Source organism: Schistocerca serialis, chromosome 8, assembly GCF_023864345.2.
Source record: "Schistocerca serialis cubense isolate TAMUIC-IGC-003099 chromosome 8, iqSchSeri2.2, whole genome shotgun sequence".
Lineage (NCBI taxonomy): Eukaryota > Metazoa > Arthropoda > Insecta > Orthoptera > Acrididae > Schistocerca > Schistocerca serialis.
Genome location: NC_064645.1, coordinates 435,385,462 through 435,403,542, shown reverse-complemented (window position 1 = coordinate 435,403,542; position 18,081 = coordinate 435,385,462). Strand labels below are relative to the sequence as shown.

General features: G+C 40.1%; 1 protein-coding gene across 3 annotated transcripts in view; it reads left to right on the top strand.

Annotated features, from left to right (window-relative positions):
- LOC126416110 (ATPase family AAA domain-containing protein 2-like) overlaps window positions 1-18,081 on the top strand; it is a 233,383-nt gene that overhangs the window by 21,975 nt on the left and 193,327 nt on the right. The window lies entirely within an intron of this gene.

Sequence of the window (18,081 nt, the reverse complement as noted above, 5' to 3'; positions counted from 1 at the left end):
TTCTATCAGCGCTTGAAGTTCTGGTACTTTACCAACGCAGCTTCGACAGTTCACAATTACAATACCGATTGCTGCTTGGTCCCCGCATGTCCTGACTTTGCCCCGCACCCGTTGAGGCTGTTGCCCTTTCTGTACTTGCCCAAGGCCATCTAACCTAAAAAACCGCCCAGCCCATGCCACACAACCCCTGCTACCCGTGTAGCCGCTTGTTGCGTGTAGTGGACTCCTGACCTATCCAGCGGAACCTGAAACCCCACCACCCTATGGTGCAAGTCGAGGAATCTGTAGCCCACACGGTCGCAGAACCGTCTCAGCCTCTGATTCAGACCCTCCACTCGGCTCTGTACCAAAGATCCGCAGTCAGTCCTGTCGACGATGCTGCAGATGGTGAGCTCTGCTTTCATCCTGCTAGCGAGACTGGCAGTCTTCACCAAATCAGATAGCCGCCGGAAGCCAGAGAGGATTTCCTCCGATCCATAGCGACACACACTGGTGTTTCCAAGCGGAAACACCAGTCCGGTTATCAGATGCACCAAGGACCAGAAGTATATCCACATATTTATTGTTTGCGTATGCCATATGTCTGCCACACTGGTTTAGAGTTTTAGAATGAAAAAATTCGATACATGTACGCATGTACATTGGAGTCTGTCACGGGCGCGTTACTCTGCTCACAACTAGTCACTGCGTGGTGGAAAGCGCATACAGTATAAACATGCCATCAGTCCTGTGCGCTGTTCCAAATAACGCACATTACCCCTCTTGACAGGTGGTGGTCTGCATGACTCATCCCGACACTGCTAATTGTGAAATGTTCAGTTTCGAATTACACTGTTTCGCTAACGGTAATAGAGATGATGTTTCCACAATTCCATAAATAGAAAAAATAATAATAATAATAATAATAATGCATTAAGATATGTACTAAACATTTATCAGACTCAATGTTGAAAGGCATAATTAATGGGACCAAGATGATAACACATACAAATAGGTAACAGAGTTTGGACATTATTCGCAAAGCACGTTGCTGCTCCTACTGGTAATGTAAGGCCCTAACGAAATGTAATGGACCTGAACAAGCCAAGAGTAATAGTTTGTACGGTAAACTCCGTTATCCGAACAAATTTTTTCGATTTTCGCGGCTCACATTGGCGCTGTCTGACACATCTCGCAGTTACGCTTTTGGCTGGTTAGACTGACACTTGACAAGTTTGAACTTTTCTGCGCCTGGAGCTGTGCATTTGGTGGTGTTTTTCGGCAGTATACTGCTAATCAGTGCACTGACACATGTCAGAAGACGGAGTGTCCTCAATTCATGCGTGTGTTGGTTGAAATTCTAGTGTGTTTCTTGTTCGTGTTGGTTGGGTACATGCCATTGTCATGTATTGGAACTCCTTGGAAGTACAGTATATACAGTATTGCTCTACGCAGCGTGATGTAGCCCTGTTGAAACTGACAGTGAGAGTGTGGCGCCAAACACTTCAGCCTGTTTCAGTACAGCAAAGCCGAGCGTGTAACAATTTAACAGTGAACATACAACGCACTGTTGTTTTGCCACATGATCTTGGGTAGGACAGGGGAGAGGGGCTAAATGTATTGAACGTTTTCATTCGATGGCTGCCACAGCCTGGTTTCAAAAGTCAAAAGCTTTGTCTAGTGCGTCTCGGGTGTTGTCAAGTCGTGTGTCTGTGTGTTTTCGATTTAACGTTTCATGCTTTAAAATGTCCAGAGATAAAAGTGGCCGAAAACCAAAGAAGACTCAGTCGAGTGTTAGTAAAACAATGCTGAACGTGAATATGGGCGCAAAACAAAAAAAGAACATGATCTCATTGGAACAAAAGCTTTGCGCTTTGCAGAGAATTGATGCTGGTGAGCCACCTGCAAAAGTTGCTGCAGATTTGAAGGTTGGTAAGAGTACAATTACTGATTGGGAGACAAATCTGTCAGAAATTGAAAAAGTTTGTTCCATGCAAGCATCAGGCAGTGCAGTGAAGTCTCAAACCACAGTGAGAAAAGGTGCACATCCTCAGTTAGAAGAGGCCGCTTTTTTTTTTTTGTTTTGTGGCATGAACAAATAAGAGCCAAAGGTGTGCCAGTTTCAGTTACTCTGCTTCGTCAAAAAGCGATGACATTTTGTGAGCTGATTGAAGGAAAGGAGCAAGAATTCCTTGGAAGTGATGGCTGGCTGGATCGGTTCAAGAAGCGGCATGGCATTCGTGAAATTGCCATTAGTGGCTAATCATTATCCGGGGATGAAGCCTCTGTCGCTGACTTTTAAGACGAAAGTGCACACGATCATCGACAAAGGACATTATACTGGCGATCAACTTTACAACTGTGATGAAACGAGGTTGAATTACAAAATGTAAACAAGAAAAATTGGCATCCAAATATTTTAAAAAAATAAATAAAAGAAAGGGGGGGCGACGAAAGAGTTACTGTTCTCGCATGCAGTAATGCCACTAGCAATCATAAACTGCGCCTTACTTTAATTGGCAAATCCAAAGAACCAAGAGCATTTAGATGGCAAACAGTCGATAAACCTTTGACATTGTGCTACATGAGTCAGTCTAAGGCATGGATGAACGGCACCATCTTCAAAGAGTGATTCCACGCTTAGTTTGTTCCAGCTGTAGAAAAATACATGGAGGAATGTGGACTTCCTCGAAACATGCTGCTTCTTGTGGCCGCGCTCCTCCTCACCCAAATGATCTGCCAAGATGGGGATGTCAAAGTTGTGTTCTTGAGGTGATGAAAAAACATTACAGCTGCAAGCCGCTAGAATCGGTGCGAAGATGCTGAAGAAGATTTTGTGCAAGCCCTTAAAAAAATTGATGTTTTAATTGTCATTCATTGGATTGCTGAAGCTTGGAATTGAATTCCTCCAATTTCTCTCGGACAACACCGAAACACAAGCTGATGTGTCAGAAACAGATGAAAATGATGTAATTCTGGTGAATTTACTGGAGAAGCTACCGAGTTATGAAGACGTGAACTTCGAAGACGTTGAATAGTGGAAAAAGACTTGCCTGAGGAAGAAAACGTCAAAATTGCGACCAATCAGAAAGCGTCAGAAGAATATGTCTTTGATGACGAAGCAAAGAAAAAGATTTCTCACACAGTCATTTACGAAGCGACCCAAACCGCCCTGGAGTATATTAACCACCGGAGGAGGCGACTTTTTGCGAAATCATTCGTTTCCAACATTGGAGATATATTGTCACAACAAAAGCTTCTCAAGAAAAAAAAAAAAAAAAAAAAAAAAAAAGTGAAGCGTCTTAAGCGTCCCAGAACTTTGGCATCTGTAAGTTTTTTTCTTTAAAGTTCCTCTACACAAACTTTTCGTTCCTTCGCGTAATCCGATTTGTTTCATAATTTTGTACAGTACGTTATTTCTTATTCAAAAGAGTAGGTAATAAAATAAACTCCTGTTTTTTCCCGTTGCCAAATAAGGCGAATTTTTTTCCTATAAGAATGCAAAATGAACAAGCTTTGTTATTCAGCATTTAAAAACTTTTGAGTTTTCAATCATACTTGGGCACTTTCAACACAATTTTTACAGTCAAAGACATGCAGGCTTATTCACAACCATATCAGTAACATTCTATGTTCCCTACACTTGTTTTACGGTCATATTTCATGGTATTGATGCAATTCGGGGTGTTTTACACATGAAAACAGGGGGACTTCGGTTTATCTGAAATTTTCGTTATCCGAACCGGCCGCCATCTCGATCATTGCAGATAAACGGGAGTTTACTGTACTAATTTATGGGACCATTGGAGAAGGGTATAAAGAAAACAGGTGGTTTCACATCTAGTAAATGAATGGCGCGAATAAATTTTCACCCATGATGTGGAAAGGGCTCCTTTCAAAGCTGACCAATCTTCCGTTTCTACAACTGTAGTATGCAAATGCAAGTGTTTTCTAGAGGATCCGCTGCAATCACTGTTGATTAAGATTCCAGATACTGTACCACCTGGACTACATTTACCATATAAAAAACATATGCCTCAACCTAGGATCAAACTATTGACTTCCTGCATACTAATCCAAAATTCTATGCACTGCACTAACTGTACAGCACAACTAATATGTGCTGACAGAAGTAGTTACCATACATGTGGTTACAGTGTTGCAAGATTGCCACTCTTTAACATCCTTTTTCTGCTGTATGTACTTGACGGACGAAATTTTGTGTCAGAAATTTTTTTATCCCTGGCATGTGAGGAGCCATGCTGCAAAGTCCGAGTGCGTGAATTTTGCTTCATCCTGTATGATAAACTAGTGCCTTTTGATACAACTTTGGAATCTGTGGTCATACAGGTAAGGGGACTTCAGGAGTTGACCATCAGTAATGTTTATCTCCCTCCCGATGATGAAGTATCTCTGAACATTTGTTTGCATTGTTTTCTCAGCTCCCACCACCTTCCATAATCTTGGGTGACTTCACTGAACATTTTGTGGGATGGAACGATGATCACTGGCCATGGTAAAGACATCAAAAACTTGTGGCAGATTTCTACCTTTGTCTCTTGAATATTGATGCCTCCACATACTTCATTGTGGCATATGCAATGTAATTGGCCATTGACCTTTTTATTTGCAGCCCTGGTCTTTTCCCAGCCATCCATTGGAAGGTCCATGGTGGGTGGCCTGTGTGGTAGCGACCACTTCCCGATCTTCCTGTTCCTCTCATCATCACTTATGTGGAAGCCTGCCCAAACGAGCCCTCCACAATGCCTACTGGGATGCTTTCACCACCACTGTCATTCTGAGCTCCGCACTATATGGGTACAGCAGCAGCAGCAGCCGCTATTCTATTGCAGCCGACTTCGCAGTCCCCATTCTTGGGGGCCGCAGTCCCCATTCTTGGGGGCATTGGAGATCCAATGGCCAGCTTCACACTTCCGTCCACATCAAACCCACCAACAAGCAACAGTACCTCCATTATGACAGCTGCCACCCATTCCACATCAAACGGTCCCTTCCCTACAGCCTAGGTCTTCGTGGCAAACGAATCTGCTGCAGTCCGGAATCCCTGAACCATTACACCAACAACCTGAAAACAGCTTTCGCATCCCGCAACTACCCTCCCGACCTGGTACAGAAGAAAATAACCAGAGCCACTTCCTCATCCCTTCAAACCCAGAACCTCCCACAGAAGAACCCCAAAAGTGCCCCACTTGTGACAGGATACTTTCCGGGACTGGATCAGACTCTGAATGTGGCTCTCCAGCAGGGATACGACTTCCTCAAATCCTGGCCTGAAATGAGATCCATCCTTCATGAAATCCTCCCCACTCCACCAAGAGTGTCTTTCCGCCGTCCGCCTAACCTTCGTAACCTGTTAGTTCATCCCTATGAAATCCCCAAACCACCTTCCCTACCCTCTGGCTCCTACCCTTGTAACCACCCCCAGTGTAAAACCTGTCCCATGCACCCTCCCACCACCACCTACTCCAGTGCTGCAACCCGGAAGGTGTACACAATCAAAGGCAAAGCGACGTGTGAAAGCACCCACGTGATTTACCAACTGACCTGCCTACACTGTGAAGCTTTCTATGTGGGAATGACCAGCAACAAACTGTCCATTCGCATGAATGGACACAGGCAGACAGTGTTTGTTGGTAATGAGGATCACCCTGTGGCTAAACATGCCTTGGTGCATGCCCAGCACATCTTGGCACAGTGTTACACCGTCCAGGTTATCTGGATACTTCCCACTAACACCAACCTGTCAGAACTCCGGAGATGGGAATTTGCCCTTCAGTATATCCTCTCTTCTCGTTATCCGCCAGGCCTCAACCTCCGCTAATTTCAAGTTGCCGCCACTCATACCTCACCTGTCTTTCAACAACATTTTTGCCTCTTTACTTCCGCCTCGACTGACATCTCTGCCTAAACTCTTTGCCTGTACGAATGTCTGCTTTTGTCTGTGTATGTGCGGATGGATATGTTTGTGTGTGCAAGTGTATACCTGTCCTTTTTTCCACCTAAGGTAAGTCTTTCCGCTCCTGGGATTGGAATGACTCCTTACCCTCTCCCTTAAAACCCACATCCTTTCGTCTTTCCCTCTCCTTCCCTCTTTCCTGATGAAGTAACCGTTTGTTGCGAAAGCTTGAATTTTGTGTGTATGTTTGTGTTTGTTTGTGGCAGGTCGATAGACACACAAACATACACACAAAATTCAAGCTTTCGCAACAAATGGTTACTTCATCAGGAAAGAGGGAAGGAGAGGGAAAGACGAAAAGATGTGGGTTTTAAGGGAGAGGGTAAGGAGTCATTCCGATCCCGGGAGCGGAAAGACTTACCTTAGGGGGAAAAATAGTCCTTTTTTCCCCCTAAGGTAAGTCTGCTTGTGTCTGTGTATGTGCGGATGTGTGTGTGTGTGTGTGTGTGTGTGTGTGTGTGTGTGTGTGTGTGTGTGTGTGTGTGTGTGTGTACCTGTCCTTTTTTCCCCCTAAGGTAAGTCTTTCCGCTCCCGGGATATATATTTCTGTGTGTTAGCTACATTTGATACACAGCAACATACGAGCTAACATGCACCAAACACAAATTCATAGCAAACTTTCCAAAATTATTGCAGTGTTTTACTTAATCTTAAAATGTAACCATTAGCAAAATGATAGGCAGTTCATCTTGAAGCTGATGAATGAAGCTATAAAAAATGCCAGAACGAAAATTTTTTTACGAAATAGTTTCTTTGCAATTGTTCCAGAAAGATTGCAGTTTGCTCGGGTCACACGCCTTGCCTTTCACGGTGTCAAACCAGCCAGCTAGCTTCCACGCCAGATCATACACAATGTGTGAGGTTCAGTGGGCATGGTGGCCGTCACCCTCACCTGCTTGCTGGCAGCTCCCGTTTGGTTCAAGGGGTTCTCATGTAAATTAATTCCATGCACCTCAAGTAACTGAGTGAACAAAAAGCTAAGACTCACATTTGAGATGGACTAGATTGAAGTTTGGTCTTTCCAATGTAGATTTAGCACAGTTTTCATAAACCTGTAGAGGTGAATGGCAGTATTGTTTTAACTTAGTTGCATTTGATTTTTTGTCCCATATTGTCTTACCCAAGCTCAGTGTTTGCTCTGGGAATTCACTTTATTTGTGTCACCAAAATTGTAGTTCCTCAAAAACTGAGTGAACAGCAATAATCAACCAGATATACACTATGTGGAATGAAGTCTCTTCAGGCCCATAGATATTTATTCTGCATGTAGAACCTTCTTGATGTACTATTGCAGCATTGAACATGGAGGTTTTCCTGTGGTATACCGCAATGAAATGGAGTCTTTCCCTTCTTTCTAAAGCATAGTGGATAAATTCAGGGAACAAGCTGTCTGAATGGACAAACTGCACCTACCACTATTTGATACCTCTGCACTTCACAATTAAGTGCCTGGCAGAGGGTTCATCAAGCTACTTCTATACCATTCCACTGTTAACAGCACACTGAAAAAACAACACGTAAATCATTCTATGTGAGCTCTGATTTCTCTTACTTTATTTTGATGATCATTTCTCTCTTTGGAGGCCAACAGGAACATTCCCTGTTGATAGCGCTCATTCGTGAATAAAGAGCTAGTTGTGTTTAGTAAGAATGATATTTTCTGAGTCGGTGTTGGCTATTCGTCAAAAAATAGTTTACTTCGAGATAATTCATAATGTTCGAACACAATAAATGTTCCAAAATCCTACTGCAAATTGATGGATTACTCTTATTTCCTTTTGGATATTGGTGTGACTTGTTCAACTTTCCAGTCTTTGGGTACGGATCTTTCTATGAGTGAGAAGTTGTATATGGAGCTACTGTATCAGCATACTTTGAAAGGAACCTGACTGATATACAATCTGGACCAGTGGCATTGACTTTATTAAGTGTTTCAAGCTGCTGCTGCTCTACACTGAGGATGTCTGCTACTAAGTTACTCATGTTGGCAATTGGTCTTGATTCGCATTATAATGTTTACTCGTCTTCTTTTGTGAAGGAATTTTGGAAAACTGTGTTCAGCACTTATGCTTTAGTGACACTGTCATCAGTAACATGGCCATTGTGAAGGATTGATTGTGTCTTACCGCTGGTGTCCTTTATGTACGACCAGTATCTCATTGGGTTTATGCCAGATTTCAACAGTATGTTTCATTGTGTAAACTGTTAAAACCATCTCATGTTGAAGTTTGTGCTAAATTTGAGGATTGTCATGGTGTATATCCCCCAGGGCAACCGGAAAACCCAGGAGTTTTTTCATGCAGAAGAAACCTTGGGAAATTTTTTTTATAACCCTGGGTATTTTTCATTGGATTAGTTTTCAGTTAAATTTTTGTAATTTTGGCTGGTAAGAACTGATACTCTAACGAAGAATTTTACTTTGGACCACTACTACAGAATAATATAGTAGCAGTAAAACATAAATGGGAGAATAACACCAAAATAAAACTGTAGTTGCAAAGAGAATTCGCCATTTACAACAAAATACAGTGCACATACAAGCGTTTGGAGACAGCAAAAAGTGGCAAAGGCTTTAGGATGAAGACTGTGCAATACTTCGTAACAACAAACTGCTTTTGATGAGCGTGACATCACAACTGCTTACATTTCTAACAGGTCGTGGGGACATATTACGAATGGTGGCTTGAGAAACTTTAACTTACAAGTGAATTTCCTTGTACGTTATGTATGAGAATGTGTGATGAAGTTTTTAAATCATGGAGTGCTTGACTTTCATTCAGAACTTAGCACTGTGATGACCAGCCACTTAGAAAAATTTCAGACCCAGAAGACCAGCCTTTCATGCCATTGTTTAAAATTTTGCTGGCACATGTGTGTTCGATGTATCATGGAGGGTAACACATGCTAGAAAAGATCAAGCCTTAAGATAAGTTTTTCACCTTTATCTTAGTTCTGTCATAGATTACAAAGTATGCAGTTGTTGTTGTGGCCTTCAGACCTGAGACTGGTTTGATGCAGCTCTCCATGCTACTCTATCCTGTGCAAGCTGCTTCATCTCCCAGTACCTACCGTTACCTACATCCTTCTGACTCTGCTTAGTGTATTCATCTCTTGGTCTCCCTCTACGATTTTTACCCTCCATGCTGCCCTCCAGTACTAAATTGGTGATCCCTTGATGCCTCAGAACATGTCCTACCAACCGGTCCCTTCTTCTAGTCAAGTTGTGCCACAAACTTCTCTTCTCCCCAATCCTATTCAATACCTCCTCATAATTTATGTGATCTACCCATCAAATCTTCAGCGTTCTTCTGTAGCACCACATTTCGAAAGCTGCTATTCTCTTCTTGTCCAAACTATTTATCGTCCACGTTTCACTTCCATACATGGCTACACTCCATACAAATACTGTCAGAAACGACTTCCTGACACTTAAAATCTATACTCGATGTTAACAAATTTCTCTTCTTCAGAAACGCTTTCCTTGCCATTGCCAGTCTACATTTTATATCCGCTCTACTTAAACCATCATCAGTTATTTTGCTCCCCAAATAGCAAACGTCCTTTACTACTTTAAGTGTCTCATTTCCTAATCTAATTCCCTCAGCATCACCCGACTTAATTCGACTACATTCAATTATCCTCGTTTTGCTTTTGTTGATGTTCATCTTATATCCTCCTTTCAAGACACTGTCCATTCCGTTCAACTGCTCTTCCAAGTCCTTTGCTGTCTCTGACAGAATTACAGTGTCATAGGCGAACCTCAAAGTCTTTATTTCTTCTCCATGGATTTTAATACCTACTCCGAATTTTTCTTTTGTTTCCTTTACTGCTTGCTCAATATACAGATTGAATAACATTGGGGAGAGGCTACAACCCTGTCTCACTCCCTTCCCAACCACTGCTTCCCTTTCATGTCCCTCGACTCTTATAACTGCGACCTGGTTTCTGTACAAATAGTAAATAGCCATTCGCTCCCTGTGTTTTACCCCTGCCCCCTTCAGAATTTGAATGAGAGTATTCCAGTCAACATTGTCAAAAGCTTTCTCTAAGTCTACAAATGCTAGAAACATAGGTTTGCCTTTCCTTAATCTAGCTTCTAAGCTAAGTCGTAGGGTCAGTATTGCCTCACGTGTTCTGATATTTCTACGGAATCCAAACTGATCTTCCTTGTGATCGGCTTCCACTAGTTTTTCCATTCGTCTGTAAAGTACTCGCGTTAGTATTTTGCAGCCGTGACTTATTAAATTGACAGTTCGGTAATTTTCACATCTGTCAACAACTGCTTTCTTTGGGATTGGAATTATTATATTCTTCTTGAAGTCTGAGGATATTTCGCCTGGCTCATACATCTTGCTCACCAGATGCTAGAGTTTTGTCAGGACTGGCTTTCCCAAGGCTGTCAGTAGTTCTAATGGAATGTTGTCTACTCACGGGGCCTTGTTTCGACTCAGGTCTTTCAGTGCTCTGTCAAACTCGTCACACAGTATCATATCTCCCATTTCATCTTCATCTACCTCCTCTTCCATTTCCATAATATTGTGCTCAAGTACATCGCCCTTGTATAGACCCTCTATATACTCCTTCCACCTTTCTGCTTTCCATTCTTTGCTTAGAACTGGGTTTCCATCTGAGCTCTTGATATTCATACAAGTGGTTCTCTTATCTCCAAAGGTCTCTTTAATTTTCTTGTAGGCAGTATCTATCTTACTCATAGTGAGATAAGCCTCTACATCCTTACATTTGTCCTCTAGCCATCCCTGCTTAGCCATTTTGCACTTCCTATCAATCTCATTTTTGAGACGTTTGTATTCCTTTTTGCCTGCTTCATTTACTGAATTTTTATATTTTCTCCTTTCATCAATTAAATTCAATATTTCTTCTGTTACCCAAGGATTTCTACTAGCCCTCGTCTTATTACCTACTTGATCCTCTGCTGCCTTCACTACTTCATCCCTCACAGCTACCCAATCTTCTTCTACTGTATTTCTTTCCCTCATTCCTGTCAATCGTTCCCTTGTGCTCTCCCTGAAACTCTGTACAACCTCTGGCTTAGTCAGTTTATCCAGGTCCCATCTCCTTAAATTCCCACCAATTTGCAGTTTCTTCAGTTTTAATCTACACTTTATAACCAATAGATTGTGGTCGGAGTCCACATCTGCCCCTGGAACTGTCTTACAATTTAAAACCCGGTTCCTAAATCTCTGTGTTACCATTATATAATCTATCTGAAACCTGTCAGTATCTCCAGGCTTCTTCCATGTATACAACCTTCTTTTATGATTATTGAACCAAGTTTTAGCTGTGATTAAGTTGTGCCCTATGCAAAATTCTACCAGGCGGCTTTCTCTTTCATTTCTTAGCCCCAATCCATATTCACCTACTACGTTTCCTTCTCTCCCTTTTCCTACTGCCGAATTCCAGTCACCCACGACTATTAAATTTTTGTCTCCCTTCACTATCTGAATAATTTCTTTTATTTCATCATACACTTCTTCAATTTCTTCGTCATCTGCAGAGCTAGTTGGCATATAAACTTGTACTACTGTGGTAGGCGTTGGCTTCGTATCTATCTTGGCCACAATAATGCATTCATTATGCTGTTTGTAGTAGCTTACCCGCATTCTATTTTCCTATTCATTATTAAACCTACTCCTGCATTATCCCTATTTGATTTTGTATTTATAACCCTGTATTCACAAGACCAGAAGTCTTGTTCCTCCTGCCACCAAACTTCACTATATTCCACTATATCTAACTTTAACCTACCCATTTGCCTTTTTAAATATTCTAACCAACCTGCCCGATTAAGGGATCTGACATCCCACGTTCCGATTCGTAGAACGCCAGTTTTCTTTCTCCTGATGACGACATCCTCCTGAGTAGTCCCCGCCCGGAGAGATCCAAGTTGGGGACTATTTTACCACCGGAATATTTTACCCAAGAGGACGTCATCATCATTTAACCATATAGTAAAGCTGCGTGCCCTCGGGAAAAATTACGGCTGTAGTTTCCCCTTGATTTCAGCCGTTCGCAGTACCAGCACAGCAAGGCTGTTTTTGTTAGTGTTACAAGACCAGATCAGTGAATCATCCAGACTGTTGCCCCTGCAACTACTGAAAAGGCTGCTGCCCCTCTTCAGAAACCACACGTTTTTCTGGCCTCTGCCACCGTAGGAAGCACGCTATTATTTAAAATGTTTATGAAAACTTTTGCACTAACTTTTTCATCAATGAATAGTAATAGTCCACCTCAGACTGACAAGGGAATCTTCTAGTCTCGAAAATTCAGGTCAGGATGAGACTTTGCAGGGTGATATTGATCTAACCCGCACGCTCGGTTTTATGTTGTTTTCTTAATGTAAAAAAAATTATAACAACATTTATAAAGTTAATGACCTAAAGGAAAGTAAAACTTGCTAAAAACGGAATCGCGTGGAACTAAAATAATTTTCCAAATTGGATAAGTTTCCGGATTACACAAAACTGGGCTACGTAAAGTTTGTCAGGTATTATGCGCAAAAGCACAGTAAAAATTTTTATTTATGCGTATACTGTATTTACGTACCTTCACTCCAGCACAGTAGATGTTCAGTTACTGTATATTAGACAATAGAACACTGGACTTTTACACCATTTGATAGATAACATGGCATTTCTATATTTTTACTCGAACTTTAAATTCGTTTATTATTGTATGTACATACATATTAGTCCAATGTTTATTTGCTTTACGCATCACTTTTTTGCCACATATCAAGGAGGGAAACTTGTTTTAATTTCCTGTTCAAAATTGTTTTTTCTAGGCAATTTTTTGCACCATACAATAGTTTCAACAAGTTGGGGTTATTCTGTCAAAACATTTAGAACACAAAACCTCGTCACTGGAAACATCTTCACTTTGAGAGTCTTCAGATGAGAAGACTTATTCCCAACCAGAACAAAGTCTGTTTTTTTTTTTTGTTTGTCTTATAAATCACTCTTTTACGGATAGGCAAGTAGTCAGTGCACAATTCACTCTCCTGTGGCCCCAGTCAGAAGGCATTTCAAACAGTCCTTTTCACAGAAAACACTGCAGCTGTGTGAACTGGTAAATTCCTCACAGAACTCACTGGATGATCTCAAATTTCTTAGAAGCGTATTCAGTAAACAAATTAGCACTGAACAACTACAATACAGAAACCTGCAATGAAGAACCACGACAAAGAAAGTGACAAGAAACTACAACAAAGTGTAAGAAAAATCTGCAACAATGAAAGTGAAAAGAAATAACTGCAACAATGAAAGTGAAAAGAAATAACTGCAACAATGAAAGTGAAAAGAAATAACTGCAACAATGAAAGTGAAAAGAAATAATTGCAACAAAGAAATTGATAAGAAATAACTGCAACAAATACAATAGAAATAAACATTGTAACAAAGAAATGAGTAAGAAACAACTTCAGTGAAGACATACATTAGCATTGAAAGTTAAAAAAAATGATTTTTTAAAATAAAACCTGTCCAACTTACAAGTGGAAGCCCTCCTTTACCAAAAAGTTTTTCTGTAAATTATAAAAAAAATTGAAAAGGCGACAGTAAAAGAACTTTGATAGATATGTCCAAACAGAGGATACCATTGTAATCATAAAGCAGTTATCTTAACAAAATATCTAGAAATGTCACAGAGATACAACATTTTCCGAAATTCACATACTTAGAACGGTGTTCGCAGTATCATCTTTGGAGGCCTGTATCTCAGGGCAGGAATTTTTTGGAGAAAATAAAAATATGTGTTTCTTAACTTACTCCTGAATTTTAATATATGCTAAATTTAATAACATCCGATACTATGAAGGTAACCCCCCTGCCTGAAGTGATATGGATTATGCCCGTTACGTTCAGGTGGAAGGTTTCATTGTCTGGAAAGGGAGAACATGGCCTTTTTGCATTGAAAGAGCCCAGCCATGTTTCCATAAGACCACTCACCATCCACACCTTTTTATTGCTTCGCATGTGACTGGAAATGTACTGATGTCTATGTTTTTGAAACAATGTGGTTTTGCTGCCTTTCCAATTACCAGTGGCGTCTCCATTTCACATATTATGTTTCCACACAGGAGTACCGTGAGTCTTTCCCTAGACATTTTTCTGCTGGTACACTTGTTACCTCGTTTTGCTAGCGATTTTTAAGGCAGTGCACCATAAAGCAGTCCTGTTTCATTGGCGCTGAACATGTCTTTCGGGTTATAATTCACAATTAAGTTGGACAGTATTGCCTTCCATTCTGTTGCTACACTTTCCTGCACATCTTTAGCTTTCCCACACACTTCATTCCACACTATGTTGTGCCTAGATTTGAAACTGTCCAACCATCCTTTGGATGCCTTAAACTCTGTAATTCCAAGGTCGTTAGTGACTTTCAGAACCTCACTCTGCAACGTGGGTGCAGATAAAGGTACGTTTTTTTTGCCCATGCACTTACAAACCATTCCCACACTATTTCGTTAATTTCTTCATTTCTGGTCTTCTTCACCTTTCTTTCCATCTGCCCCTTCCCTTTCATCCATTCATCCTGAAACTCATCCTTGTTTCTTAAAGTCTCATAAATCAGTGTTTTACCGCATTTAAAAAGCAACATAATTTTGTGCACAGATTGTTTGTCTGTCTCACTTGTCTCAGTTACATTAATCTTTTTGCTAAGTGTTAACGGCACACACCGTTTGTTCGAGATCCTGTTACTGTACCTATTCAACTGAAACAGGCAGAAAGTAGTCACCTTGCCAGGTAAAATCATTGTTTAACGGAACAGTACCCACCTCTTTTCACTGCGCACATTTCAGCAGAGTGTTGGTAGATGTACAACGTTTCTGTATGCGACAGCATGAGTCATTGAGGAAAACAAGAAAGCCGACAAACAGGATGCTGACGAACGAACTGTTTCCTTTGATGTACTGCACCGACACTGAGTGTAACTTGTTTGTTGTTGCACAGAGCTGTGTGGCTTTAGGTCCACACCAGCAGCACCACACTGCACTGGATCTCTTTCCTTGGATTTGCACCGCATAACAGAGGTGTTAAAAGTAATGTCCTTGTAGAGTTGTGAATAACTAATGAAATGTAATACAGTAGTATAATGTAGACACTCTTCCTCATTATACAATGATTTATTTATTATGTTCTAAGGTTTATTTTCTGTTTCCGCGTTAGGCGTGTTCCCGTTTATGCAAAAAATCTGCATGTAAAGGTGCACCAAATGCGTCGGGACTGAAATACTTGTATGGTTTGGGCAGATTTTCGAATTATACACATGCCGATTGGAGCCAGTTTTACTGTATTATCAATTAAATCATAAATATTTTATTTCGTTTTTGAAATGGTTGTCATAGGCTACTTAAAAAATGAATTACACTCATCAATACTTTCTTTTTAAAAAGTTGAATAATTTCAAATGCATTTCTAATGGAGGTATATTGCTGTCATTACAATGTTGTTACAAAATTGGGTGATGTTATAAACTATGGAAAGGTTATAAATATTCATTGTAAATTTGAGGAACCACTGTCTTCGTGGAAAAGCAGAGTATAGTTGTTGCCCTATTGTATATATAAACAGGCAGATAGTCAGGAAGTGTCAAGGCCCACACGTAACTAATCGAGCAATGGGCCTTACCTGCTACAGTGACAGTTCGTTCCTGACTTTTGTAGAGATTGGAGTGTTCTGTACTGTGAAATATTAACGGAATTTTTACAATATTGTGAATTAAAAATCTGTCAATGAAGACACCGTGAAAGTATCAGTAGCTGCAGATTTATAATACAGTGAAGTGTTGAAGGTGATGTTAAAAGACGTGGGTGTTTATTATGAAAGCTTGTTAGCTGCAAATAATTCCATTGCATCTGAATCTTGAGTGACAATCTCTCGTGAAGCAATGTTGATGGGTGAAGAAATTTACAGATGTAAATTAACTTTGTTAATATTGCAAAGGCTCACCCCATGTGGAAACTGCAAACATTAAAAACAAGAATAAAGCCAGTTAAGAAAGAAGGAATATCTATCCCAGTGGGAAGAAGAAATTAAAAAAAAGAGGAAATCAATTTGATAAGCCTGCAGCAATCAGTTCTTGGCCGTACGATCTTTTTGTTCAGCCCAAGAGCAAGTGACTACACGGAATTTACAACAGTGGGCTTTAGCAGCAGCACAACAGTTCACAGTTTTTTTTAATTTAAAGCTTCTGACAGCTGAGTTCATAGGTCAAAAAATAAGCACTGAATTCATCAGCAAAAAGAGATAAGATTTGTTTCAAGAAAAGAAACAGCAATGATCGAAGAAGCCTTTCCTGCTGCAGACACTTTTGAACAAATGTAAAAGTTGATACCGTATTTCAACAAAGATTTTGTTATCAACACTGACCAGACAGCTATTTATTGCACGGTATTTAAAAATTAAGTTTGCTCTCTATTTTTACAATTCTCTGACAAAATACTTCAATTTCAGTTGTTTATTCTTTTCAGGATGTCGGTCTCAGTCAGTGTACAACAGGACTCTGGCTGTAAAATGAAGCAGAGCTATTTTCGTCAAAAGAAACTACATAAATAAAGTGATGCATACGTATACTGCTCAATATGCTCTCACTCTTATCTGGATACATCCTACCTCAAGTTTTTGTTTGTTTACCAGGTGCAACCAGTATCTTTGCTCCCGGAGTTCAAAAAACAGTAAAAGAATATGAACTAAATTATAAAAATGTTGTAACAATGTCTTCCAAATCTGGGAAGTTAACGACAGAACTGTATACTGACTTCCTCAACTGGCATTTGAAGCCGTATATGGGTCGTTTCTGTTAACTATTGTCTCTTGGGGTGGACAAGTAAAGTCTGAATTATATGATGAAATTTTTCAGGATGATGAGAAATTGCCAGTGTGTACAAGTGAAGTGATTCCTCCAAAATGTTATGTCTACTTTTATAGACAAGTGAAAGAAATCTGATAAAACGTATGCAAAATTGCGCTTATCTTTCTGAAAATAATGAGAAATAAATTCTCGTGAAGACTATATAAAAATCCAAGGAATAGTCCATCAGCTGTCATCGCCAATTTTTAAGGAAATGATCTGTTATGCCTAGTATGCTGCCAGGCTTTCTGGTGAGAGAAGTTTTCAGGAATGTCAATGAAGTATGTTTTTCAACAGATCTTCTAAAGAAACATTGTTCCTATAAACAATCATCTTCATAAATTGTGCAAGATGACAAAATATTTTTTGTTTTCAACATTTTTATGACGGTTATCATTCTGCTGCTTGCCTGCAAAACACAAAATTGAGAAATGAACATGATATTGTAAAAAAATTTATATAATTGAAAATCCACCCAGAAAGTATTCAACTTTTTAAAAGAAAATATTCATGCATTTAATTCACATGTTAAGTAGCTGTGGCAGCCATTTCATAAACAAAATAAAATTGTTTATGATTTAATTGATAATACATAAGGTCATTCACTTAATTTAAATTTTGTTATAATTTTTAAAACTTCAAGAAAACAAAAAAATGTAATCGATCCTGCAGGTAGGATCGAACCTGGATTGGCTGTATGACATTCTAGCACGCTACTGACCAAGCTATTTCACCAGTGTGCTAAAATGCTACTTTGCCCATGTATGAGGCACATATGAGTTATGCTTAAAACTTACAGCACTTTTTCTCGGAATTATCTAGATAGTATGCTTTAAGACTTCTATGAGTGGACTCCCTTGAGGTATACTGCTTACCTGTGAAGTCTCATCCTGAACTGAATTTCAGAGACCGGAAGCTCCCCTTGTGAGAGGAAACACCCATTGTCATCAAATCATCTGATTACTGATTGCCAGGCTTCTACCATGTCATACAGGCGCATCTAAATTTCTTCATTTGTACTGTGGTTTGTAATTACATAAAACCTTCCACTCCTCTACAATGTTATTGTGGTGTTATTTTCCCCACTTTATGTGAGCTGTGTGTTTGCTCTTGTTACTGTTGCACAGCAGTAAAATTGTGAAAGCATTCCTCTTATGAGTAGTTTTTACTGCATGCGTTAGGTTTTGCATCAGTCACTTGCTTGCTTACACATACAGACGAACATTTGGGTATTGTGTTTCACTCAAGCTTTCACT